The sequence below is a fragment of the Apium graveolens genome, chromosome 3, assembly GCF_009905375.1.
Source record: "Apium graveolens cultivar Ventura chromosome 3, ASM990537v1, whole genome shotgun sequence".
NCBI classification, from domain to species: Eukaryota; Viridiplantae; Streptophyta; class Magnoliopsida; order Apiales; family Apiaceae; genus Apium; species Apium graveolens.
In genome coordinates this window covers 68,977,470-69,004,830 of record NC_133649.1, presented here as the reverse complement: position 1 = coordinate 69,004,830, position 27,361 = coordinate 68,977,470, and positions in this window count along the sequence as shown.

Genomic DNA, 27,361 nt, shown 5'->3' with positions numbered 1-27,361 from the left:
CTTTAGCCAGGCTCTTGCCTCGACTGGGTCAGCTTGTTCCTTGGAACTCTGAGAGCTTAGCGACTTAAAGGTCATGAAAGAATTTCCTACCGCACTGTCTCCTCAGGGTGGTGGTTGGGGATAATAGTCTAAGTTCTCTTTAGACAGGTCCATGAATTGCCGTATAGGGGTACCATCTCGGGTCTCCTGTCCTTACTCGACTTTTGTTTCCTCAGTCTAAATATTTCTTCCTACTCCCCATAATTGGGGTCATCTTACATAATTTAAATCCTCATTTTCCACTTCATCATGTTATGGGTTCCTTTTGTCTTGGTGGTAACCTCCCTGACTATCACGTTCAGGGTTTGCTCTAACTCTTATTCCTCAAACTAGCTTTCATCTAAGATTTCATCTTTAAGCTCTTAAACCTTTGGAACCCAAATTCTATAGGAATACCTCATTATTCCCTTATCATCACTCTCGGTATTAATCTCATACCTATTTGTTGGCTCTCTGCCTTCATTCATCACTTTTACTGGCACAATATGTTCTTTTCCAATACTTCGGGCTGTATTGCTATCTCAAACAGCTTTTCAGTACCGGCTCCGGTTACCTTCACTACTATTTCCATTTTCTCAAAATCTCTTATAAACTCTCCAAAAGACATTATCATCTTGAGTCTCTCCTTTTTACTAAGGGCATCAGCCACCATATTGGCTTTCCTCGAATGATAAAGAATCTCCCAATCATAATTCTTGATTAGCTCTAACCGCCTCCTCTGGCGTATGTTGAGCTCTTTCTACGTAAGAATGTACTAGAGCTCCTATGGTTTGTGAATCTCACACTTCTCTCCATACAAGTAGTGCCTCAAATCTTTAGGGCAAAACTATTGCCACGAGCCCAAGCTCATGGGTGGGGATATCGAATTTTAAATTCCCTTAATTGTCTTGACGCAGACGCGATTATCTTGCTGTGCTATATAAGAAGCACCCTAATTCCTTATGCGAAGCGTCACTTACAAATCACAAAATCTCATTTTCCATCCGGCAACGCTAACATAGGGAACGTCACCAACCTTTGCTTCGGTTCTTAAAAGTTGTTCTCGCATTTCTCTGTCCATTCGAACTTCTCAGTCTTACGAGTAAGCCGCGTTAAAGGGGCTACTATATTTACAAACTTGAACGAACCTCTGGTAGTGACCGGCCAATCCTACCTCTGGTAGTCGACCCAACCAGGGTCATCAATTCATCAGTGGTCCTTTATCCAATCTCGTCAGGATCCTCCATGGGATCCTCCTCAGCAACTATCCCTTCTAGGACAACATCCTCAACCGCTACATCCTCAATATCAACATCATCTGGTCCTGCGTTAGGACGCTCTATTGGATCCACAATCTGATCTCCAATTAGTAATAAAACATCATCGCGTTGATGTTCCTCAACTTCAGGGTTCGGAGTCCCGCTACCATATACGATAACGAACTACGCTTCTATCGCTACATTTATAAGGGTTCCCATAAGGGTTTTAACTGTCAGTACTACGTTAGGTAGTCCGACTATGAACTTGGCAAGAGTTCTTATTATCTTAGTGAACTTATTATCTTAACGTCCCATCATCTCTGAGGTTTATAACGCTTGGCTCTGATACCATTTCTGTAACACCCCTAAATCCGGGGTCGGGGATCCGGGTTGTCACGAGTTCCATTTCCCTTAACAACACCCAATCTTAATAAATAATCAACTACTCTGTACTGTGACCCCACAATAAACACACACACCACAAGTTATAGTCTCAGAGATGAATATCCAAAAATAATCACAAGTCGTTTTATTCCACAATTATATGCCAATACACCTTAAACAGGTTTCTGAATAAATTTACATTTCTTTGCCATTATTACAATTCATAAATATACATAATCTGATACATCAAAAGTTGAAAGCCTAGCCTATTGGTAGTTCCTACCTCAGCTATGGCGGCATCAGTGCTTCTAGAAAACTGCGGAACGTCTCCTAACCTCTTGCGAATCGGGAGCTTGGTCCGGTTCATCTTGTCTATCTGATGTTGTGTGATGAAAGAAGAAAGCAAGGGTGAGCAGCAAGCCCACCAAAATAATATGTATAATGATTAACAATATATGAGCCTTCTCATAGTACTCATGAAAGTCTTGGTCAAAAGAAATGAACCAAGTTGATATCTTAATGCGATGAAGTTGCAAAATATTCAGTATATATATATATACATATATACTTTTCAAAATATTGGAAGTCCTCTTCCATGCACAATATACACAAAGTCCCAGTGTATAACTGTATAAAAAAAATATCGTTGCAAGGTGATCTCATATATCTAACCTTGTCTCAACGTTTTTCTGAAAATCTTTGTCATTCATAATACAATTATTAATTAGATATAAGTTTAAAAGATGAAGTTACAAGATACCCCAATATACTTATATCTTTCTCAAATACTACTTGAACTACCACCGTTCAAGTTATAATTAGCTTCAAAAGTTCATCACATAGATGAGACTATAAGGCAAGATTTGAATAGATTAAATCTTTAAAATATTATCAAAATAAAATGAAGTTACGAGATACTTCATTTGATGTAAACATCATTTTGAAAACTTGACCCTGCCAACACTCAACAATCGCCTAACCGTAGCCTTTCTATCGAAGTGCTCTGGGTAGTGTTGCAGAAATTATCCAATTGGATGATGAACTCATTACAGGAGTTTGCCGCGCCAGGAAGACCACTTACGATGATCAGTCGTAGTAGTACAACCCCACCATTTTCTACATGTAGAGGAGAACCTGTCGGATTTACTTGTCAACCGAACACTGAACTCCTAAGGAATGGACCGCCTTAGCGGAACTTCCAGGCCATTTGGGCCAATATAATAAGGCTGGGCCGGCGCTACTCGGCCACTTACGCCACTCCTAGTTCAGATGAAATCCATGACTCTGAAACGTAAAGCTTGTCCCCACTTTCCCCAAGTAGAAACTTGTTGATACGGCTCCACCAAGAAGTCGTATCTATTTGGAAAGGAGAACTCACCGATATTTCCCAGGCGATGCCTGTTAATGGATTAACTTGTTCCAAGAATTTTACTTCCCGAGTGTTGGGTAAGTAATCAATTCATTTATCAAAACAACAACCTTGTTGCGAATATAAAACACACCACAGAGCCGGATCCCTCAGGTTTTGAGCGAGTATTTAAATCCCCTTCGAAAGGAGGATCTTAAAAAAATGAGTTTTGGGATCCGCTCTAACTTTTAAAAAAATCATTTAGAAGACTCGCAAAACATTTTTAAGAATGTTTGGAGTGAAGCTGATTTAATGAAGTAAATCAGTCCCCAGAATATTTAGAAAATGTCTGAATATTATTATTTAAATAATATTCTCATAAAGAATAATCTTTATAAAATAATTGAAGTAGAAGTATTAAAACTTATACTTGAAATGAATAGCAAATAATCAAAGATATACTTATACGAAAGTAATATCTTTATTTGAATAATCAAAAGTAAGTTTGATTATCGACACCTTATTCTTTAATACAATAAAGAATATTATTAAGTAATAAGCGGAGTCATAATACCTCGAATGAATACTATAAATAATATTCATAAAATAAAGGAGTCATACATCCTCAAATGAATATCCAAGTAATATTCAATAATAATATAAACTGAGTCATAAGCCCTCGAATGAATATTCAAATAATATTCAAATAATAAAATAAACTGAGTCATAAGCCCTCGAATGAATACTCAAATTAATATTCAATTAAGTAAAACAAAGGTATCGAATAAACCTTATTCGATCCATAGTTTTAAAAACTATATCCATATATATATAAATATATATATATATAATATACTCGGGAACATCGACTCCCGGTTTAGAAATATGTTCACCTTTTATCCCCTATACTAAGGGTATACGCAACTACTTGCTTATTTCTAGCATAGGTATTATGCAACTATAAGCATTGAAATCAACAGATAGATAAACAGATTACGAAACAGACATGCATATATACCATATCAGCATGCTCCAATATATCGCAAAATTTTCTAATAACAATCATGCACTATCACAAGATAATGCATATACATATATTTACATCACAACAACAGTATATCGGGTAGAAAACTTGCCTGAGCGACTGGGGGTTACGAATGGCTCGGGACGAGTCTGGTAACCTATAAACAACAAGTAAGTTGGAATTAAACCAAAGTCACTTGTAAATCTATACTCTAACCAACTCAGACTCTAACGCTCATTTTGCGCTTACTGATTCTCTTAAGTCACTCGAGTACCCTCGGCTCCACCATTTTTAATAATTTAACCTTTACGAGTTTTAAGGCGATTCCTTCGCGAGTGTCTTACCAACTGCCTAACACACTTACCATAAATGTTTCATGCATTAATTAACCCTTTTTGGTCTTTAACCTATGTTTCAAAGTAAGGCGAGGGGAAAAGTTTCGTTCGCCAAACGCCGTTACTTGAAACGGTCGTTTCTCCTAAACCGTGCATCGGAGTCGAACGAACTACATATCAAAACGAATCTCGTAACATGAGCTATCTAAACATGGCAGTGGTCATAATCTAGCAGGGGGTTCTCGGGTTCTAATGTTATGCACAAAAACAGTCCAAAGAAAATCGGACGTTACGACGGCTATGTTTACGCGATTACCAATGTTTAAACTACTCCAATTAACCACCAACCAACTCATAACCATCAATACAACAAAACTTCACCTAATCCATACCACATCAGTCCATAATCTCCAAGGTTTTCAACTCAAACAACCACAATCACGACCTATGAACTATAATCAAGCTTCAATTACCAAAAACACTTCCAAATCAAACCAAACTACTAATAATCACAATCCATGCTTCTCATTTCACAACACCAACCATTAAACTTACTAACAAATAAAGTAAAGGCTAGGGTTTGAAGTTTATACCTTCCTTGGGAGGTGTTAAGTTGCTAGGAAGCCTTAGGGAGCCTCCTACAAGCTTGATCTTTCCAAAGAAATCAAGAACACAAAGTTAGGTTTTGAAGTTTCTAAAAGTCCGATTTAAAGAACTGTAAAAATGAGGGTCTTACCATGATTATTTGGACGATACTTGTGAACAAGAGTTGTAGGCCATCTCAATACCTTTCCAATGAGCTATAGAACACAATATTTGAGTGAGAAATGAAGGAGATACAGCAGTTTTAGTGTTCTGGTTCTGTTTTGGCCGAGAGCATGAAGAACAATGCCTTGGTTTCTTTTTGATTTTGATGAAAAATGATTTGCTTGGCTTGGTTGGTTTGATTTTTGTGTTTGTTTTAGTAAATTACCTAGTTGCCCTTGATTTTGTGTGGTTAAAAAGCCACCACATCTCCTTCCTTCCCATGTCATGCTTGTGTCATCCTCATGATGTCATCCTCCCCTCCTTGTCCTCTTCTCATTGGTTGGGTGACATCATCCTCTCTAATCCCTTTGATTAACTTCCTAATTGTTTGCCTAATGACCGCTGATTTGTTATACGGTTCGCTTAAATTTCGTTTTCGTTTATCGTTTGAAGGATCATACCCGGGATCTTATTACTTAGGTTCCCTTAACCTTTCTCAATATATTATATTCCTTTTATGATCCTCTCCTATAATCCTTTAATTTAAATCCTTTTTATCCTGTTACCTTTTTCTCAAATCTTTCCGTATCTAGTGTATTTCCGGGAAAAATCAAAGTGTTCGGATTTGGATTCTGACGATCTTTACATACACTTATATCCCATATAAAGTACTAATAAAATCTCAGAATATCCATATCAGAACCCCTACATAGTGTGGCATGAAAAGTTTTCTCATTCAGCAAAAACACTATTCATAAGGGTTTCAAAAATTTCCCAAAAATTGGGGTTATTACAACTTCCTTTCTCCATACTTTCATCTTGCTCTATTTCAAGCTCGTAGGTTTTAAGGATGACATACAGTCTCTCCAAGGTGAACTCCTTGTAATCTTGTGAATTTCTCAATGAGACAGTCATTGGCTTCCACTCCTTTGAGAGAGATCTAAGGAACTTTAGGTTAGAGTCTTTTGTTTGGTAGACTCTTCCATGCAATTTTAGAGCATTCAGTAGAATCTGAAACCTACTAAAAATATCAGTAAGTGACTCACTTTCTTCACAGTGAAAATGCTCATATTGCTGAATCAAGAGTTGCATCCTATTCTCCCTTACTTGCTCAGTACCATCACAAATAATCTGTATTGTGTCCCAAACCTCTTTAGTTGTTTTACAGTTAATGATGTTATCAAACATATCACCATCAACACCATTAAACAGTATGTTCATGGCCTTCTTATCTTTCCTGATTTGTTCAATGTCTGGATCAGACCATTCATGCCTAGGTTTTGGAACTGATGGTTCATTCCCTGTAGCAGCTCTCATAGAGACATGAGGACCTCTTTCAATGCAATCCACATAAGCTTCATCTTGAGAAAGAAGATGTAGGTGCATCTTTACCTTCCAGTGGTGATAGTTGTCTTTATCCAGAAATGGAATTTTAACTCCAACATCCTTTTTGTTCATCTTGTTGATTGTTGTGATCTTTACACTCTTTGTACTTCATGAGCTAGCTCTGATACCAATTGTTATTCCCTAACAATACAGCAAGAATTACAGAAAGGGGTTGAATGTAATTCTGGCTCCTTTTTTAAGATTTAAAAAAAATGTCCTAACTTAATATATATAACAGTGTTTGATTTGCAGTAATGCGGAATGAAAGAACAATGGAAATCAAAACACCAAGTAATAAAACACAAGTTTTAAAATTTTCTGGTGGATTTGAAAGTATCCACCATATATATATATATCAGATTAAGAACTCTGTGAAGCTTTGAATAGCTCACAGCTGCTTTACAAGTTGAACAAACAAACTACAAAGATATTCTTACAAATACAGCCTTACCTGTTTCTCTGAAATTAAACTTGCTTAGTTATTTGTTCTACTTGCTACACTTGGTTTATATATCACCAAGTTTATATTACAGTCTTACAAGATAATAAAACAAAACTATATCTAGTCTAACTCCATGCTACTTCATACTCTATTCCACCATCTTTGAATATCTTCACATTTGCATGGAAATGGTAATGCTTCTTTGTTCTCAAAGTTCTTCTTAACAGGCTGCCACATTCTTTTGCAAATACCCGACGCATGTGACTGTGTTGTCACTATCAACAACTATTTTGAATATGATCATCCATTGGTATTAAGTTGAACATCCGTCGGGAATATGTTGATCATCCGTCGGGAGCCTTGTAGATCATCCGTCGGGAGTCTATCTGTCATTTGACTCTATTTCACTTATACAGAATGACAAGACATCTCATATTTACAATTAGCCAACCTATTCTGCATATCTATCTAGTAGTCAACATGACTTAGAGAATTCTACATAATCTACTAGACTAAAACATGTTGTTTGCAGAAATGTGCAACAATACTTATTTGTTATATAAGCTACACTCTCGATGGATGTTAAATTGTCATCCGTCGGGACTATAAAGTTCATCCGTCGGGACTATATTAGAACATCCGTCGAGAGATACAAAATTCACTAAGTTAACTCTACTAAGATGTTTTGTTTAACTTATCATCAAGTTCACAATATATTCCTAACAAAAATTATATATATTTAAAATCTTGTAAATGAAGCACTGTACTTCTTGTAATTGTTTATTTGGGCTTTTTGAAAAATACTCATACATTGAATTTTTTTTGCAAAAATACATTATCTTTTTAAAAGTTTTTGTAAAAAATACCATCTTTTCAAATATATTTGCAAAAATATCTCTCACAAATTTACAACCATATTTGCTACTAAAATAAAACATAATCAACCACAACTTCAAAAATTACTAATTAAAATACTTTTTGGTTGCAGAATACGTTGCTTAACAAGTTGCACCAATTAAATCAATTGCAACCCAAAATACAATAAAAAACAGACTTTAAATATTTTCTAGAAAATTGAAAAAAGTCGTATTTAGTTGATTTTGGTTGTAAAATGTATTCTTGCAAATATTTTTAAAAGATGGTAGATTCGCAAAAAACCTCAAGAAAGTAGAATTTTTGGTAAATTTCCGGAAATGTATAAAAAATACCACTTTTTAGGCTTCAAAAATTATATGCATAATATCCCGATATCGCTAGAAAATGGCCCGTGACTCGCACATAACTATATAAATTATATAATTTAAACTTAAAATTATAATAGATGAGTTGGGTTATTAAAATGTACAATATTCCTACGCAAGACTTACTAATATCTAATACTGGTCCATAAATAGTGCGAAAAATTAAAAATATTAATTTTATTTGATTAGTGTTTACAAAAAATTGAAACTCATAAAATATAATTAAAATATTAATATTAAATATTAATTAGTGCTTATTGACAATTGAACAGAAGATATTGTATATTAAATAAATATTATTAAATTATATAGTTAATGAGAATCAATCCATGTGAAATTAAAAAGAAAATTAATAAAAAAATCTTATTTAATTATATGTTTGTAGGTAATCGAACCTAAGTTCAGAATGAAATTAAGTAAGTTTAGTAACAAAATTTAGTATTTTAATATTGTTGTACAAGATATGCATGTACATAACAAGACTAAGCCACTTTGACAATCCTAAGGATAAGTTGTATGGTAATCTAAATTTGTATTCTAAAATTGTGTTTCTTGAGTCTGCGAAAATGTTAAATAGATTAGACTAAAGGATTTTTCTGTGAATAGTCTTCAAGCTAAGGAATAAACTCTGGAAGAAGATCAAATCCTGATCATGCCTTAGAGAGAAGTATAACATCTTCGATTTGAATAATGATGTTCTAGGAAAATTGTTCTAAGTCAGATATCGACAAGGCACATATCAAGAGATATTGAGAAGTCTGTCGAGAAGTCCAAAATGACTTGCAGAGAAGTCTCAAGAGATATCGATAAACCAATATGCATGTAAAGATCTCAGATATCGACAAGTCAAAAGAACATGTAGAGAACTGGAGATATCGACAAATCATTTCTTTATGTAGAGATCTAGAGAGATCGACAAGCCAAATCTTCGTGTAGAGAACTGGAGATATCGATAAGTCATTCTACATATAGAAAACTGGAGAACTCGACAAGTCAAAGACACATATAGAGAACTCAAGATATCGATAAGTCATTAATAAATTCAATATTCAAGATTATCAGTCAACAAACAATTTCGTCACTAAATTGGAAATACTACAAATGCTGCTTGAAGAATTCAAGATGAAGGGCCAAGGTTCACTGGAAAAAGGAGGGTCACATACCTACAAGATTCTGCAAAGATTTTCTAACACTGGAAATAGAAATAGACAAGATAGATTTGGAAACTGTGGTAGTACATTTTAATGCAAGATTTGTAAACACGTGCTATTGGTCTATAAAGCATGCACGGGGCCTTGATTTAGTATTATCGTTCTTGGATTCTCTCTCAAGATTTGTAGTTGAGTTCTTAATTCTAAGAACACAGATTTGTAGGAAAATAAATTTGATTAATACATTCAAGTAATTTTTTGATATTTTGTTTGTGTGTTTACAGTTAAACATTTTATCACTCCAAGCTCATATCTGTTTTGTTCAAGTACAAGTCAAACATGTTCAAAGTTAATTTAAAATCCAAGAAAACACATTCACCCCACCTCTGTATTATATTTCACTGCACTTAATATCTAACAAGTGGTATCAGAGCCAAATCTGAAAGTAAACAGATAAAGATCTTGGTAGAATGATTGCAAAGAAAATAAAAAGTCTAAAGATACCTGTCTTTGACAAGATAAACTACACCTTATGGAAAAATAAAATGATTTTGTTCATAAGGATGGCCAATACAATGTACACTGAGATTCTCAGGCATGGACCCTTTATTCCTATGGAAAGGGTTCTTGAAGCAACTGATGGAGACATGGTCATACCTACACACTTTGCACCTAAAGATCCCTCTACCTACACAGATATTGATAAAGAGAAGGTGGCACTGGATAGTGGCTTAAAACTCATTTTAATCGAGTCTCTTGATAATGTAATGTTCATTAACATTATTAATTGTGAGTAAGCTAAACAGATCTGGGAGAAAATAGAGATCTTGTGTGAAGGAGCATAAGAGGTTAGATCTAATCAAAGAAGGATCTTGATTTCACAATATAAGGGTTTTATGGCTAAACTAAATAAAGGAATAAATGAGGTTTTTGAAAGGTTCAACAAATTGATTAATGATTTGCAGTTTTATGACAAGTATTATGAAGCTGAAGAGGTTAACCTAAAGTTTTTGCTCACTCTTCCTGATCACCTGGAACAAATGATACCTGCAATAAGAGAGGGAAGAGATTTATGAAGAATAACTTTGGAGGTCTTGTATGGTATTCTCAATACTATGAGCTGGAAATGTTGCAGAGAAAGTCAGTAAAATCTAGTCAAGGGCGTGTTGTGGATGTGTCAAGTGCCTTGATAGCAAATGACAACAAAATGTCTGAAGATGAACTGGAGCCCCAAACCCAAGTTGTTCAAGCTGTTGAGCAGAAAAACAAGGAGCCACAAAAGCAAGTCATTTTAGAGCTGTAAGAGGATAAGTTTTACACTCTTGATGAACTAAATGAAATGGATCAGTCAATGGTATATCTTGCAAGAAATTTTTAAAAACATGGAGTTAAAAAGCCTAAGTACTGGAAGACTAAGGGCCAAACATCCAACAACAGCAATTGGAAAGGAAAAACTCAGTTCACTATAACTGAAAAAGGTGGCTACAAGTCAGGATCTGTGAACAAATCAAAAATAAGGTGCTACAACTGTGATGAACTTGGTCACTTTGCCACCGAGTGTAAAAAGCCAAAGAAGGTGAAGAAAGACAAGGCTTATTTGGAACTGGAAGCAAAGTATGAAGAACTCTTGAGAAAACAACATGGAAAATCTTATATTGGAGGGAAACATTTGGGATGATATAGATGATGAGGAAGATGGTAAAGAATATGGAAATTATGCTCTTATGACTTTGGAGCAAGGAGAAATATCTGCATCTAAATCAGAGGTACCTATCTTAACCACCATAGATTTAAGTGCTGCACAATATAAGGAAACTATTGGTAAAATGAGTGTAGAAATATTTCACATTCATATAAGCATGATGGAAGCTACTGGGGAAGTGAATAGGCTGTCAAAAATAAATAAAAAACTTGAGATTAGAAAAATATGAGCTAGAATTGCAGCTTGTTGGACTTGAAGCAGTTAAAAAAATGAATATCTCAAGAATAAGCGTAAGTGTGCTGGAGAATTAGAAGCAGTATTGAGAGAAAAAATTTTAAAAAATGATTTGAAGCTCAAATCATTCAAGAATGCATCTTAGTTGATTGGTCAGTATCATGAGAAAAAAAACCATGTGCTAACATAGCTATTGGTCCGGATTATGAGGCCTTGAATTCTCACAAGAAAATTGAAGTTGACAAAGGGAAAGACAGTGTGAACCAAGATGTTCTTGTGATGCTGAAAAGGGTAAATGCACCTTTGTTTAAAGCTTGTGAAGTGAATTTCAGTGAAGTGGATATAACGACCCGCGTATTTTCGTATTATTTAAATGCGTAATTATGGAACTACTAAATAAATAAAATATATGTATGGGTTTTGTTAGCCGTGTGTTGTTTTATTATTAGTTATGTGTGGTTAGTGGTTTACGAGGATTATTTTTGGAATTTTCAGGATTAATTTCACTCGCGTGCTGATCCGTTTAATTGTTAAATGCGGGTATAAGTTGCGCCCCAAAAATGGTTTGAAAATTATGGAATTTGTGTTTTATAAGTTTCGGGATATTTAGAAAATTTTAAGACTATTCTGATAATTTTCTGAATTTATTTTATGTGCGGCTTGGCTCGATAAATTGCAAAATAGCGAAACATAAAAGGGTCGCATTATATATTTATATATACGTGTCCCAATTATGAGACACGTGGCAGTCAGATAATATTGTTTGATCCACGTGTTGGCTGCAGATTGGCTAAATAATAATTAAAAAAATGAAACAAACTGCACAGCCCTGTTTTCCTCCACCCCCTTTTCTGTTGTCTCTCTCTCCCTCTAATTCTTTTCTCCCGTTTCCTTTTCGGCCCTGTTGCCTTTTCCGCCGCGTTACTTTGCTCCGGTAGGTGCTACTCTATTTTTGCTAATTGCTATGTATACATATATATATACGTTTATATGTATGTGTGGTAGTTAGTATCCGCTGGGCTGCTATTTTCTTTTTTTTTGATCTTCCGGTTGCCGCCGGCCTGATTCCGGCGAGGTGACCCAGTGTCTTTCTGGTAGCTCGTGCACGCGTTGCCTGCTCCGTTTGTGCATATTGTTTCATTTTCGGTGGTGCTGGTTCCCCACGTTAATTCGAAGCCTGAATTCTTGGGTTATTCAAAATGTTTGTCCGAATTATGAAATTACTCGAATAAATTTTGATGATTATTTGATTTTCTACTGTAATTATTTGAGAATTAATCGGTAAAAATTTGTGATGGAAACCCGACGAGCACGGGCACCCGCGAATTTTTGCCACCGTCGGCGATGAGCCTCGGCGAGCAGACGGTGGACCGTGATGATGCTTTCTGAGTCCTACAATTATTATTAAAATAATACTTAGTGCGTAAAATTAATTTTCGAAACGGAAAATTTGTTAAGCTATATAAAACTCGTGCAAATAAATTGTATTGTAAATTGTGATTGTTGAATAGCGGATTTGATTGGTTGTGTTTGAGACGTCGAATTGTTTCGACGGGAAGGCCGATAAACAGAGGAGGTGCTGCCCGAATTTTGGGAAAATTAAATTCAAAAATACGGGGGCATATCCTGTGATTATCGGGGTTACTAGTTGAATATATATACGTATATAATTATTAATAAGTATTTTACAAGACCTAACAGTGTTGTGATGAAATACTTTACAAAGTATACGACAACCATATTTTTCGAACGTTGGTCATATGTATTTTCTGAAAATGATCATTGAACCAAGCTTTGAATGCTGAACCGAGTCTTGAATGCATGAATCCTAATTGTTGCATGTATTATTATAATACGAATAACTATGATTCGGGATTGTTATTGTTTGGGTAGGATTGGTATTGAGGATATGTCAAGCATACCTAGACGTCTAACATAAAATAGTTCGACCCTATAGGTGCTAGTCGAATGACTTGAGAATTGACATTGAACTAAAGATAATCTAGTGATCAGTTGATAAGCTCAGCGAGGTTCTAAGAGAAGGACCTGAGTGTCAAAGTCGGATCCAGGATAGTCTGATAGTAAGACTGTAAAGTCGAGCGTCCGGGTCGATCCAAAATCAGTCAGTGATAGTTGTAAGCTCTGCAAGGCAAGTACCCCTGACCATTATTTTATGGTTCAATATATATGAATAACTAATGTTTTAATCTCGTAAAGGAACATAAATGTGTTAAGTTACGTATCCCCTGTAGTTATAAATCACCGTTTAGTAACTTCGAAAGGTACCTATCTCGAATGAAATGATTTGCGAACTAGATTTTATATGTGTGCTATTAAAATGAATGATTTTGGAAATGAGATAGGTACAAGTGATTTTGGAAACTGGATAAAACGATTAGATATGGGATACATTGGGGCCAGGGGGCATATTGAGGTGGCGTAAGAGGCTAATTCGGTTGCACACATTATATAACCGATTAGTCCAGCAGGTCAGAGACCTAGCTAGTCTCTGAGTTCCGGAACAGGTATATGGGATGGCAGTGGGAGCCGTCTGGTGTTGATAGCCTGATCAACTATCTTCACATATCCGTACGTATCTGATTTGGCTTTGTGGTTTCCGTAACAGAACAAGTTATTTATACAGTGGATTTGTAAATAAAGATAGCATGTTAAAATTGGACTCTGGTATTTATACACAGCACACAACTAATGTTATTGTTTTACAGAGCATGCTAGTTTTTAAAATTCAGTTTATGTATATTTATACTTGATGTGCAGCAAATTATAATTTCTGTTCCAATAATTATTTTACTATATATTGTTTTACTTGTTATTCATATAGTGGTACTACTGAGCAATTGATTGCTCACCCTTGTAGAATGTTTTATATGTATTACAGATGCCTAGGAGATTCTTCTGTGGTAGTCAGGGCAGAGTTCCAGTTCCTCTCGTGTCAAGCTCCTCTGAGGCAGTCGTGTTAGACTAAAGTTGGTATGTTGAGTTACTGTAATAAGATAGTATTGTCAGGATGGTCTCTGGTAAGTTAGTTTTGTGATGATTGTAACCTAAATCATACTTAAACCTGGAAAAGGTCTTGGTAAAGGGGTCGTGGTTATGTATAGTTAGTGATTTGGATTATATTATGTTTAATATTTTGGTTGCTGGTGACGTCAACTCCTGACCCCGGGGTTGAGGCCGTCACAGTTGGTATCAGAGCTACAGGTTTGAGTCCCTGATTTAGGTTAGGAGTAGAGTCAAAAGAGTGTAGAAGAGGTTATATAAAGGTGTGAGTCAACAACTCCATCGGAGGAGCGAGTCTAGGAGTTTGGTCGAGGGTTTCTAAGGTGAAACCCTGACGCCTGTTGAGGATTAGCTGGAACTGCCCTAGCTTTTAATAAGTCTCCCTCGTACATGTATCGTTGGCGATGCCAATAGAGGTTTAGATATCTCTCTCGAGAAAACAAGTTTGATCGCGAGAGTTCGGTGTTTGAGCAGGCCTTTGATGTGTCAGCTGAAGAGACGCCAACATTATTTCTAAATATTGCATTTTCTATTTTAAGGAATATTACTGGACCGAGTGTGTGACCTCGGTGAGTTTGGATAGTATGATAATAGTCGGTGGCTACTATGATAACCCGGTTTCGTGAAGTATGGGGATCAATACTGTTGTATAATCCTGAACCTTTCATGCCTTTCTTGAAATACATTCTGTTTCCAAAGTAATTGTTTACCATCTAATAAGTTGCTTGTTTATCCCTGAGGAAGTCAAACTCGAAGCAAGCAACTTAAGGTTCTGTTGATTTATCATAAATCAGATTTTTCCTTCTTATTTGTGAATTTTCTATTTAAGCATTGTTTCTTTCCTCGGTGAATCTTCCGGTTGATTGGGGCAAACAATGCATATGAGTTGAACATTTGCCTGTGTGACAAAAAGGTTTGGTGGGACGCCACCGAATTATGTTTTGTGACCGTATGGTACTAAGACTGACCATCTTATGTACTTGTATGGTTACCCTCAGTCATATCTATGTCTTTTTGCCTTGTCCTCCCTATATCATTAATTCTTTGACTTTGAAACTCTATTTGATACTCCCTGGTAGTGAATTTATCAGTTACTTCTGTAGTTAGACAACCTTGGTTGTGGGAATAAACGAAAGTTGACTGTTGGGAGGAATGAAAGTCTTATATATCAAGTTGTTATCTAAAAATAATGGTAGCAGCAAGGGTTCAGGATCTGAAAAAAGAGTTATAGCCTCGGGAAAAATGATTCATTGGTTGGTGGATCACTTGTAAGTAATAAGAGATCATCCTTAGAAGGATGGTTGGTTGAAACTTGGACTGCGGTGCTTAGTAGAGTCATTGTTCTTTAAGCTTGACTTGATCTACCGATTTGCTCTACATAGTGTGTGGCTGATATAGCCAGCCAACTTTTGTTGTATATCAGATTAGTGTTGATGTGGTAATTGAGTAGTGACGGGAAGTTAGTCAGTTGTGGTTGTATGGAGGAGCCATGCTATGGTACTTAGTTTCTTTATAGTTCAGTTTCCCTGTACTGTTGTTGATTTATACTACTGTCATTGTTGCTAATATTGCTAGTATTGTTAATCTAGATCTCTTTTATAAATGGACCCTGATATTAAGGACATGGGTTTTTGATTGGGCAGCATTTCCTGATACAGGTGCACCGTTTAAATGGTGATATCTTCTATCAAACATTTTAGTTATGTTTTGAATAAACTCATCCATATATTTCAGGAAGATGCCACCCAAGCAAGCTACCCAGTCTAAAGAAAATAGTAGTAGTGTTGCTGTGGGTCCAGTTATAAATGAAATTCTGGATTTGTTGCGCCAGCAGCAAAAATAACAGCAGCAGTTAATCCAACAGGTTTAGCAACAACAACCACTTTTGCAGCAACAACATCAAGGAGTAAACCAAGGTGTTTGTTTCAAATCTTTCCAGAGTGTTAAACCTCCTGGGTTTAAAGGTGAATCTAATCCAGTGGCTGTTGGAGCATGAGTAAAAGAGATGGAGAAAGCTTTCCACCTTGTCCAAGTAAGCGATGATTTTAAAATTTATTATGCAAGCTATTTCCTGGAAAAAAATGAAGCGAAGTATTGGTGGAAGTCAACCCGAGCTTTAGAAGGAGAAGGCCCTGTTCCATGGGTTAGATTTACCGAGTTGTTTTTGGAAAAGTATTTCACTGACTATCTACGAAGTCAAATGGAGATTAAGTTTCTAGGACTGAAGCCTGAAATCCGTAGTGGAGTTGTGGAATTGTAACTCAAGATGTATCTTTCCGTAGTTCAGGCCACCTTAGTAATTAAAATTAATCAGAAGTTAGCTGCTAGAGAAAAAAAAAGATAAGAAGCGAAAAATAGATGATGTGGAAGAAGAATTCGGTTAAGAAGTATCCAGCCAGAAGTCTTAGAAAAAGGTTGGAAGGAAAGAGAATAAAGAATTTAAAGGACAAAGTTTTTCTTTAAACAAGATTAGTGACACCTCAGTTCGTTTTACTCAAGCCAAATCGGTTAAGTCACCTATAATGGAGTGTAAGCAATAGAGGTAGCGGCACGGTGGAGTGTAAAGCAAATACTGAATGTTTCAGGTGTGAACAGAAAGAACACTGTGCATCGGAGTGTAAAGTGGAAAATCCAGGAGTCACATGTTATAATTGTGGCAAGATGGGGCATATTTCCAAGAACTGTAAAAGTGTTTCTCGAGATAGCATGGGAGGTAGTGCAGCAAAGAGGTTTGACATCCAGTACACCCAAGGCTAAGACTTATAATATTATTAAAAGATCGGCTGCTCAAGACCCTGATAAGGAACCAGGGCAATGATTGATTACCAGAAGAAGTAAGTAGTAATATTTATGGGAGCTAATATTAGGATGAGTATCCAAGGGCATAAGCAAGAGTGTAAGGCATAACTAGCGCACGCCGTGGATATCAAGAAGGAAGCACCTAAGTTGGAAGAGGTGTAGATAACGGGTGAAGCCCTAAAGGATTTTTTCGAATGACTTACCAAGACTACCACGGAGCATGAGATAGGATCTCTCATGGGTTACTGTACAGAGTCGGGCTGGTGTCAAAAGCCCCGAATCGTATGGCCCAGTAGGAATCAAGTAATTAGTTAAAGAAACTTCAGGATTGTGGGATGAAAGAATAATGAGACAAGGTGAATTATGTGTTGTGCACTGATGTGGTTTATAGGAAAGAAGAATGGATGTATAAAGTTGCGTGCTGATTATCAAAAGTTGAAAAGTTGATAAATAGGATTAAGTAACCCCTGCATGGAACAAAGTATTTATATGACTCAATTAGAAAAGCGTGTTGGTTCTTGAAGGTTGACACAGAGCAGATTACCATTAGTTGAAGGTTAAGCCTGAGGTCATACTAAAGACCCTGTTTAGAACCAGATATAGATATTACAAGTTTCTGGCGATGTTAATTGGGTTGACAAATGCACCAGTCGCCTATTAATATTAAATAGACACGGTGTATGAGGAGTGCTTCGGTAAGTTGTAATTGTATTTATTGATAACATCCCCGTCCCTTCAAGACTAGGCAAGATAAAATTGAACACTTGAAGATTTCCCTACAAAAAGGTAGGAAAAGCAGCAATAGAATGCTGAGTTCCAAGGAATGAATTCTAAATTGAAAATTGTTGAAGGATTATAATTGTTCTATTAATTACATCCAGGACAAGCCAATATAATGTCAGATGCTTTGACTAGTAAATAAAATTGAATATTATTAAGATTATTAAAGAGTTAGCAGAAGAATGGGAGAAGTTATAAATTGAAGTTTAAGTACGTGGAGGTAATAAGGAGTAATTGTATGAGATCACTTTTCAGTCAGAATGAATGGGAGGAATCAAGAAGGGTTAAGAAGAAGTTATGAATCAAGAATTGGATAACTTAAATGGAAAGGAAAGCTGCAACCAAAAGGACAGTAGAAGTATGTTTGGATTTTTCCGCCAGAGCACGAATTTCAAAGTGACTAATTTGAAGAGTAAAGTCTAAAGAGAAGCCCAAAATTCTAGGATTATATTTGTTAGATATATTTGAGATGTCATGTCTAATATGTTTCATGTTTAGTTTTCAGATCTTAACAAACATGAAATATCAGTACTTACTGGAATCAATACTTACTGGAAGTCAGAACTTAAGGATATCAGAACTTAGATTATCAGAAGATAAATATCAGAAGATAGATATCAGAACTTAAGTACGGGAGGACTTACAATTAAGGAAGGAAGCTGATTTACAGGAAAGAAGATCGAGACTAATACAAAAGAAGATATGTATGGAAAGAGTTAGAAGATAAGAAGACTTGTATAAGATATCTGATTGGGATATTTTAGGAGACAGAATTATATTCCATATCAATTAGAAGTTATCTTGTAATTGTGTACTATATAAACACAGACATAGGTTTACACTATATATGTTATCATTATTGATAAGATCATACATTGTAACATAGCAGCTCTCGTGATATTTGTTCATCACTGAGAAAGAACAGTTCCATTGTAACCGAGTTTATTATATTGAATATATCTGTTTATTGTTACTTCTGTTCGAAATCGATTTGATTGTATTAAAATATTGTAATAAACCCCCTTCTACAGTGTTGTGTGACCTAACAATTGATATCAGAGCTTATCTGTTAACACATATACAGTAAAGATCCAAAACAATCATGTCTGAAGAAGCAGAAAATCCGACCAAGCCCCCTAAAACTAAAGAAACTCAAAAGACTCAAACCCACAGTCGATATGAGACTATTAGGGTTCCCATACTGAGACCTTCTGAGTATCCCATATGGAAAGTGAAGATGGCTATGTTTCTGGAAGTTACAGATCCAGAATACCTTGACAGAATTAATGAAGGACCATATAAGCCAACCAAGCTATCTGTTGTAGTTGCAGATCAGCCAGCAAAGACCATACCAAAGGAGAAAAGTGATTATACAATTGAAGATTTCTCATCCATTTCTAAGGATGCAAAGGTAAGGCATTTGATGCATAGTGCCATTGATAATTTCATGTCAAACATGGTAATTCATTGCAAGACTGCAAAGGAGATATGGGATGCTTTGGAGACAAGATGTCAGGGAACTGATGCAATCAAGAAGAACATGAAGACTATACTCACTCAAGAGTATGAGCACTTTGACTCAAAAGGTGATGAGTCATTAACTGACTTATATGACAAGTTTGTCAAACTCTTGAATGATCTGTCACTGGTGGACAAGGAATATGATCTTGAAGATTCAAATCTAAAATTCCTTTTAGCTCTTCCTGAAAGTTGGGATTTGAAGTCTACTACTATAGGAGACAACTATGCTCTTAATGAAACTACTCTTGATGAAATTTATCGTATGCTCAAGACTTATGAACTTGAGATGGATCAAAGGAACAAGAGGCATGGGAGAAAGTCAAGGACAGTTGCTCTTAAGGCTGAGGAGGAATTCCCCAAAGTGGCTGTCTCAAAGAAAGGCAAAGGAAAGGCTCTCATCATAAAGTCTGATTCAAAATCATCAAGTTCTGATGATGATGATTCAGAAACTAAAAGTTTACCTGAAATAGATGCTGATGAAGAGATGATGAAATTGTGTGTTCTTATGGTGAAGGGTATCACAAAGATAGCCTACAGGAAATTCAGAAGGGGAAAGAAGTTTTCCAAGAAAGGTGGAAGTTCTGATAAGAAAGGGTTCAAAAACTATGAAGGCAAAAGTGCAAAGTCTGACAGAGGAGACAACTCAAATGTCAAATGCTACAATTGTGGTGAAAGAGGCCACATATCTCCTGACTGCAAGAAAGGAAAGAGTGAAAAAGGCAAGGCACTTGTCACAAAGAAGAAAAGCTGGACAGACTCTTTAGATTCTGAAGATGAGGTGAATTATGCTTTAATGGCAAATGCTGATGGCAGCCCTGAAACTGCTGAATTGAAGGTACCTCAAACAACTTATGGCTTTCATACTGATGATATTACTGAGTTGAGATTATATCTTAAAACCATGTTTATTAGCTACGGAGATCAAACTTACACATGTGAAAGATTAACTTCTGAAAATCTTGCTTTTAAGAAAAGGAATGATTATTTAGAAAAAGAGTTAGTTATGTTCCATCGAACTCAGAAAGAAAGAGATGATGCTTTTTATGTTAGAGATGAATTGATAAAATTGAATAAATCTTTAAAAACTGAGTTAAAAAAAGAAAAAGGGATATTATAATTTATTAAGTAGTGGAAACTGAAAAGAGGGCTTAGGTTATGGAGATGATAAAAGTGAAAAAGGAACTAAACAAATTGAGCCAATTGTCGTTAAACAAACTGCTAAGCCAAAGGTAAATCCTATTAAGTTTGTAGCTAAAATTGTAAAGTTTGATTCTGAAAAGATGAAAGAGTCTGTGACAGAAGTTAAGGAGAAGTCAACTTCTGACAAATTAGAATAGGATAAATCAGCTGAAGTTAATATATGTTTAATGACAAAGAAGCAGGTTAAGCATAAGCTGAAAGAAATAAGGAATGCCAACAAGGTAAAGGCAGCTAGGAAAAATAGGAATGGAAAGGAAGGTGTGAATAAAAGAAATAATTATATGCCTATTCCTAATGCTCCTAGAAAGAAATATTATAACTGTGGAAACTCTGACCATCTTGCTTCTTTTTGCAGGAAGAATAAGAATATAAACTCTTTACCTCCTAAGTCAGGAGTTAAGAGTCAGTCTGTTAGATTTAAGCCATAAAATCCTTGTTTTCATTGTGGAAGTTTATGGCATTCCATTTATACTTGTAAGGAATATCATAGTTTATACTATGATTATTATCAAATAAAACCTTCTATGAAGAAAGTTGCTTTAATTCCTTCTAGTGTAAAGTCTAATGCAAAGTCTGATATAAGTTCTGATAAACAGCATGTTAGCATAAACTCTGATATTAAATCCGCTGCAAATGCTAACAAACTTTAAAAGGCCAAAGGATCCAAGCAAGTCTGGGTCCTTAAAACTAACCATTAGTGGTCTTTGTGATTGTAGGGCAACAGGAAAAACATCCTAGTACTGGATAGTGGATGTTCAGGACATATGACTGGAAATAAAGCCCCCTCTCAGACTTTGTGGAGAAAGCTGGCCCAGGAGTTTCTTATGGATATGACAACATGGGAAAAACTCTGGGATATGGCAATATTAATATTAGGAATGTCATCATTGAAACAGTAGCTCTTGTCTCAGGACTTAAACATAATCTACTGAGTGTGAGTCAAATCTATGACAGAGGTTATCATGTGGATTTCTTTGAAGAGCACTGTGAAGTTATAAGCAATTCTACGGGCAAAGTGGTTCTGAAAGGTTACAGGCATGGTAACATTTATGAAGCCAGACTTTCAACAAGTTCTGATGGTTCTACCATCTGTTTGTTGAGTAGAGCATCAATTGAAGAAAGCTGAAATTGGCACAAAAGACTCTCTCATTTAAAATTCAACAACATAAATGAGCTTGTAAAGAAAGATCTTGTGAGAGGACTACCAAAATCAGTATTTGCTTCTGATGGCCTTTGTGATTCTTGTCAAAAGGCAAAACAAAGAAAATCTTCTTTCAAGAGCAAAACTATGTCATCAATTCTTGAGCCTTATCACCTACTGCATGTTGATCTATTTGGTCCAGTAAATGTCATGTCTAATGCAAAGAAGAAATATGCTATGGTCATAGTGGATGAGTTCACAAGGTACACTTGGGTGTACTTCTTGCACAAGAAGAATGAAACTGCATCTACTCTAACTGATCATGTTAGACAGCTGGATAAGTTGGTCAAAGATTCTGTTAAATTATAAGAAGTGATAATGGCACTGAGTTCAAGAATTCAATCATGGAAGAGTTCTGCAAAGAACATGGAATCAAACAGGAATTTTCTGCACCTGGAACTCCACAGCAAAATGGAGTTATAGAAAGAAAGAACAGGACTCCCATTGAAGCTGCACGAACTATGCTTGATGAAGCAAAGCTACCAACCTACTTTTGGGCTGAAGTTGTGCAGACTGCTTATTTTACACAGAATGCAACACTCATAAACAAGCATGGAAAAACACCATATGAGATGGTAAAGAAAAGAAAGCCAAATTTGAAATACTTTCATGTATTTGGATGCAAGTGTTTTATTCTTAAGACTCATCCTGAACAGCTGTCAAAATTTGATCTAAAAGTTGATGAAGGAATCTTTGTTGGATATCCACTTTCCACAAAAGCCTTCAGAGTCTACAATTTAAGAACAAGGGTTGTCGTGGAATCTATCAATGTATCTTTTGATGATAAGAAGATTACTGGAATTGAAGATTTCAATGATCACGATCAACTGAGATTTGAAAATGAAGACTTAAATTCTGATTCTGTAAATTCTGATGACTTAAACTCTGATCCTGTAAGTACTGATGTTATTGAATATGTGGTAAGAACTCCAAAGGAAAATGCACCTGTCCAGGAGGAGCAAGATAAAGATCCTACCACATCTCAAGACTCTCAAGAAGCATCAGAATCTGTCACTAGCTCTTCAAGTTCTGATCCATCTAGTTCTGATGAGCCAAATTCTGATAATTCTGGAAACTGTAATTCTTCAAATCCTGAAGGATCCAAGTCAAATTCTGAAGTCTCAGAGAGCATAACTACAGGGGGAGCATTAGAAAATGTTGAGGGAGACATCATGGATCATGGGGGAGGATCCAGTTCTAGAAGTCAACTTCAATCTGCAAGGAAGTCGACCAAATCACATACACCTGACTTAATAATTGGAGATCCTAAAGCAGGTGTTAGAACTAGAACTGCAACATCAAATGAATGTCTCTATCATTCTTTTCTATCTCAGACAGAACCAAAGAAAATGGAAGAAGCTCTTCAAGATGCTGATTGGGTGCAAGCAATGCAGGAAGAGTTAAATGAATTTGAAAGAAATAAAGTATGGACCCTAGTGCCAAGACCAAAGAACAGATCAGTTATTGGCACAAAATGGGTGTTCAGAAACAAAACTGACAGTGATGGCATAATTACAAGGAATTAAGTAAGGCTGGTTGCTAAAGGCTACTCTCAACAGGAGGGTATTGATTATGATGAAACATTTGCACCAATTGCTAGATTAGAAGCCATAAGAATCTTTTTGGCTTATGCTGCTCACAAAAAGTTTAAAGTCTTTCAAATGGATGTGAAAAGTGCCTTTCTTAATGGAGAATTAGAAGAAGAGGTCTATATTGAACAACCTCCAGGCTTTGTAGATTCAAAATTTCCAAATCATTTTTACAGGCTTGACAAAGCACTTTATGGCCTTAAGCAAGCTCCTAAAGAATGGTATGAGACTTTAGCTCAATTCCTTTTGGAAAGTGGATTTCATAGAGGTATAATTGATAAAACACTGTTCTATCTCAACCATGGAAATGGCTTACTTTTGGTACAGATATATGTTGATGATATCATATTTGGTTCTACAAATGCCAAACTCTGTGAGAGGTTTGCAAAGCTAATGCAGTCAAGATATTAAATGAGTATGATGGGAGAACTTAGCTATTTTCTGGGACTTCAAATCAAGCAAAATGAAGAAGGTACTTTTATATGTCAATCCAAGTACACCAGAAATTTACTGAAGAAATTTGGAATGCAAGATTGTTCAACTGCATCCTTTCCCATAGCCACTGCAACCAAGGTAGATAAAGATACTGGCTCACCAGTAGATATTACTAACTACAGAGGTATGATTGGTTCTTTACTCTATTTAACTGCAAGTAGACCTGATATCATGTATGATACCTGTCTTTGTGCAAGATTTTAGGCTGATACAAGAGAACCTCACTTAATAGCTGTGAAAAGAATTTTCAAGTACCTTAAGGATACAGCTGATCTGGGATTGTGGTATCCTAGAGAATCAGATTTTAAGCTAATAGGTTACTTAGATGCAGATTTTGCAGGATGCAAAATAGACAGGAAAAGCACTAGTGGAATCTGCCAATTTCTGGGAGGCAGATTGGTTTCTTGGTTTAGCAAGAAACAGAAGTCAATTTCCATATCAACATTAGAAGCAGAATATATTTCTGTATGAAGCTATTGTTCACAGATTCTTTGGATGAAGAATCAGTTACTGGATTATGGGTTAGAATTTTCTAAAATCCCTATTTAATGTGATAATCAAAGTGCTATTGCTATGACAGGTAATCCAGTTCAACACTCAATGACAAAGCACATCAGCATTAGGTACCATTTCATAAGGGAACATGTGATGGAAGGTACAATGGAATTACATTTTGTTCCAACAGATCAACAATTAGCAGATATCTTCACAAAACCACTATGTGAAGCTACCTTTACAAGACTGGTAAATGAACTTGGAATGGTTTCAGGTTCTTTCTCTAAATCTGCTTAGTTTTTGTTCTCATGCATCAGACTTTATGATCAGTGTTTACGGATTGTCTTGTCTTTATGAAATCTGTTCTTAAAATGAAAATTCATTAAATGCTTATTATTATCTGATGTGGATCTTTAAACTCTGATAGTGTTTTGAATTTTCTGTGACTATTCAATCCAATGAGGATAATTGTGCTAGATGCTGACATAGTAGTCTTTAACTTACTAGAAATCCCATGTTTGAATTAGTTGTTTATGTGGAAACTCATTAACACAAGCAAATTCTGATTTTGAGCTTAGTCAAGTTTACTTTGTGTATCTTATTACTAAGTCACAAACTAGATTCTTGCTTCGTATCTGTCAAATTCTGATGTCAGTAAATCTTAAGGATGAACTAAATGCTGATAAGCCTCACTTATCAAAAGAAAAGAAAAGAAAAGAAAAGTCAGGTACTCCTTTGAGATCTAGAGTAAATATGTGGAAGGGAAGACCCAAGTGCATTGCTGGTATTAAGTAATATGCATTAAAAAAGCAAATAAATTTTCTTGGTGACTTTTCACATTCTCTGATTACTGGAGAAATACTCTGACAACAGCATAAATTCTGATAAGCAGTCGTGACTCACTTACACTGAGAAGCCACTATAAAAATGAATTTCAAAAGATGCATAAAATGAGCACAAACAGTTGAGGTGGACTCTTGCATAAATTTGTTCTATAGTAGACTTCATGATTGATGACAGATTTTAAGCACTTTTCTTAGTTATGCCTTATTTCTAAGATGTACTGAAGTTTATCAGAGTGTAATCTTTATTTGATATTCTTCTGAATGCACACACTTTCACTCCATATGAATGATGAAAATTACTGTGGTGATTAAGTTGTTTTTGACAAACAGTTAAGTGTCATTTGCATAAATTTTGAGGACAAGTTCTGATGGAAGTTCTGATGATTAAACTCTGAAGAATCAAGTCAGTATTTGTATGAAGAATCACAGAAAACGATGTTCACTTTTTGAGTTGATAAGCCATATTCTGATGACTGTTAAAATCTGATATAAGTTAAGTTCTGATATTAAATCCTGATGGAATCCTTGATGCTTATGTGTCATTATTCTTTACTTGACTTATTTGTGGTAAATACTGAACGGTCATATTTAATCAGAATATAATTAAGTGAGATAAAAACAGTCATAATCATTATTGGTTAGTGGTAAACGTGTCTGTCCTGAAAAACTGCATGTGCACGGTAATTATTGCTTATTTTACGTGCCCATTAACTCCTACTTTAACTTTTTACTGACTGTTCACGCGTTGCCAGGTGTAAAGTGTATCCCATGCTTCAAAAATATAACTGTTGAGTGGAGAGAGTATATATATGGGAGTTAAAAGATTTTCTAATCTTTTACTTACTTTTCTATTCTTAATCTCTTTTATTCTCTCTCTCTCTAATATTCTTTGAAGCGTTTTCTTATAGGACTTTTATCAAACACCTTGCAAACACTATCTTTCTCACTTAATTTCTTACAGAGATGGCACCAAAAGACTTGATTTTCAATGGAGATAAGTTTGTTCCTAACAATTACTCATCTATTCTTAGAAAGGCTGAAGCTCCATCGGAACTTCACTTTATTCAGGATTTCCTTGCTAATTCTGATATTGGGTATGCTTTGACCCAAGCTGAAGTAATCTCTGGAACCCAAGTGCTGGAGTTTTGGAGAAGTGGAATATATGATGATGGTGGTGCTCAAGGGTCCCCAAATATTATATTTATAACAGGGGAGGATGAGCATGTCGTGGCTTTGGCTATAGTTCACCAAGCATTGCAGTTGCCTGAGAACTGCTCTTATACAACTGTTGAGGAGCCGGTTCTTCAAAATATGATGGCTAGTCTGGGGTATGAAAAGACATTGGCCAAGCTGGGTCAATTGAAGAGATCTTACATAAGGAGGGAATGGAGTTTCTTCTTTGACTGCATTACAAAGACCTTCGCCAACAAATGTTCTAATTTCGATGCAATCCCCATACTCAGTCAACAAATCGGGTATGCTCTCATCAATCAAACTGATTTTGATTATGCAAGTGTTGTTTTAGGTTTTATTGGGGATAGGATGACAGAAGATAGGAATACTGTCTATTTTGCTAGATTCTGTCAGCTTATCTATAGTGTTTGTTGTTCTGATAAGCCCCAATTAGATAGTGAATCACTATCACCATTTAGACTAGCTAAAAGAGCTTTTAATGACTTATTATCTACTGATAATAAGAGGCTGTGTTAAGACCCCTCTAAATTCCTTTATCTGTCAAATAAGCCTTAATAACCTATGATCCAATTACATACACTACACTATATCCTGATGTCCAACCATCTGAACCTCAACCATCAGCACCTACCACCATTACCCAAACACCTCACACTTCTCAACCACAACCAAAATCTTCCACCAGGACATCTTTCAAACCATCAACTCAATCATCTCAACCTGAATCATCAGCACATACCATCAGATCTTCATCTTCCAGGCCAAAGAGAACAAATTCTGTTCCTCAACCTCCACAAAAGAGAAGGAAGATGATTCTCAGAGATAAATCTGATAGTGAAGTGGAAACAGTTGAAGCACAGGTTCATGCATCAGAACCTTTTCTAATTGGAGCTGAGAATGTTACTTCTCAGAAAGAAACTGCAGCTCAAAGTTCTGATACTTTGAAGAGG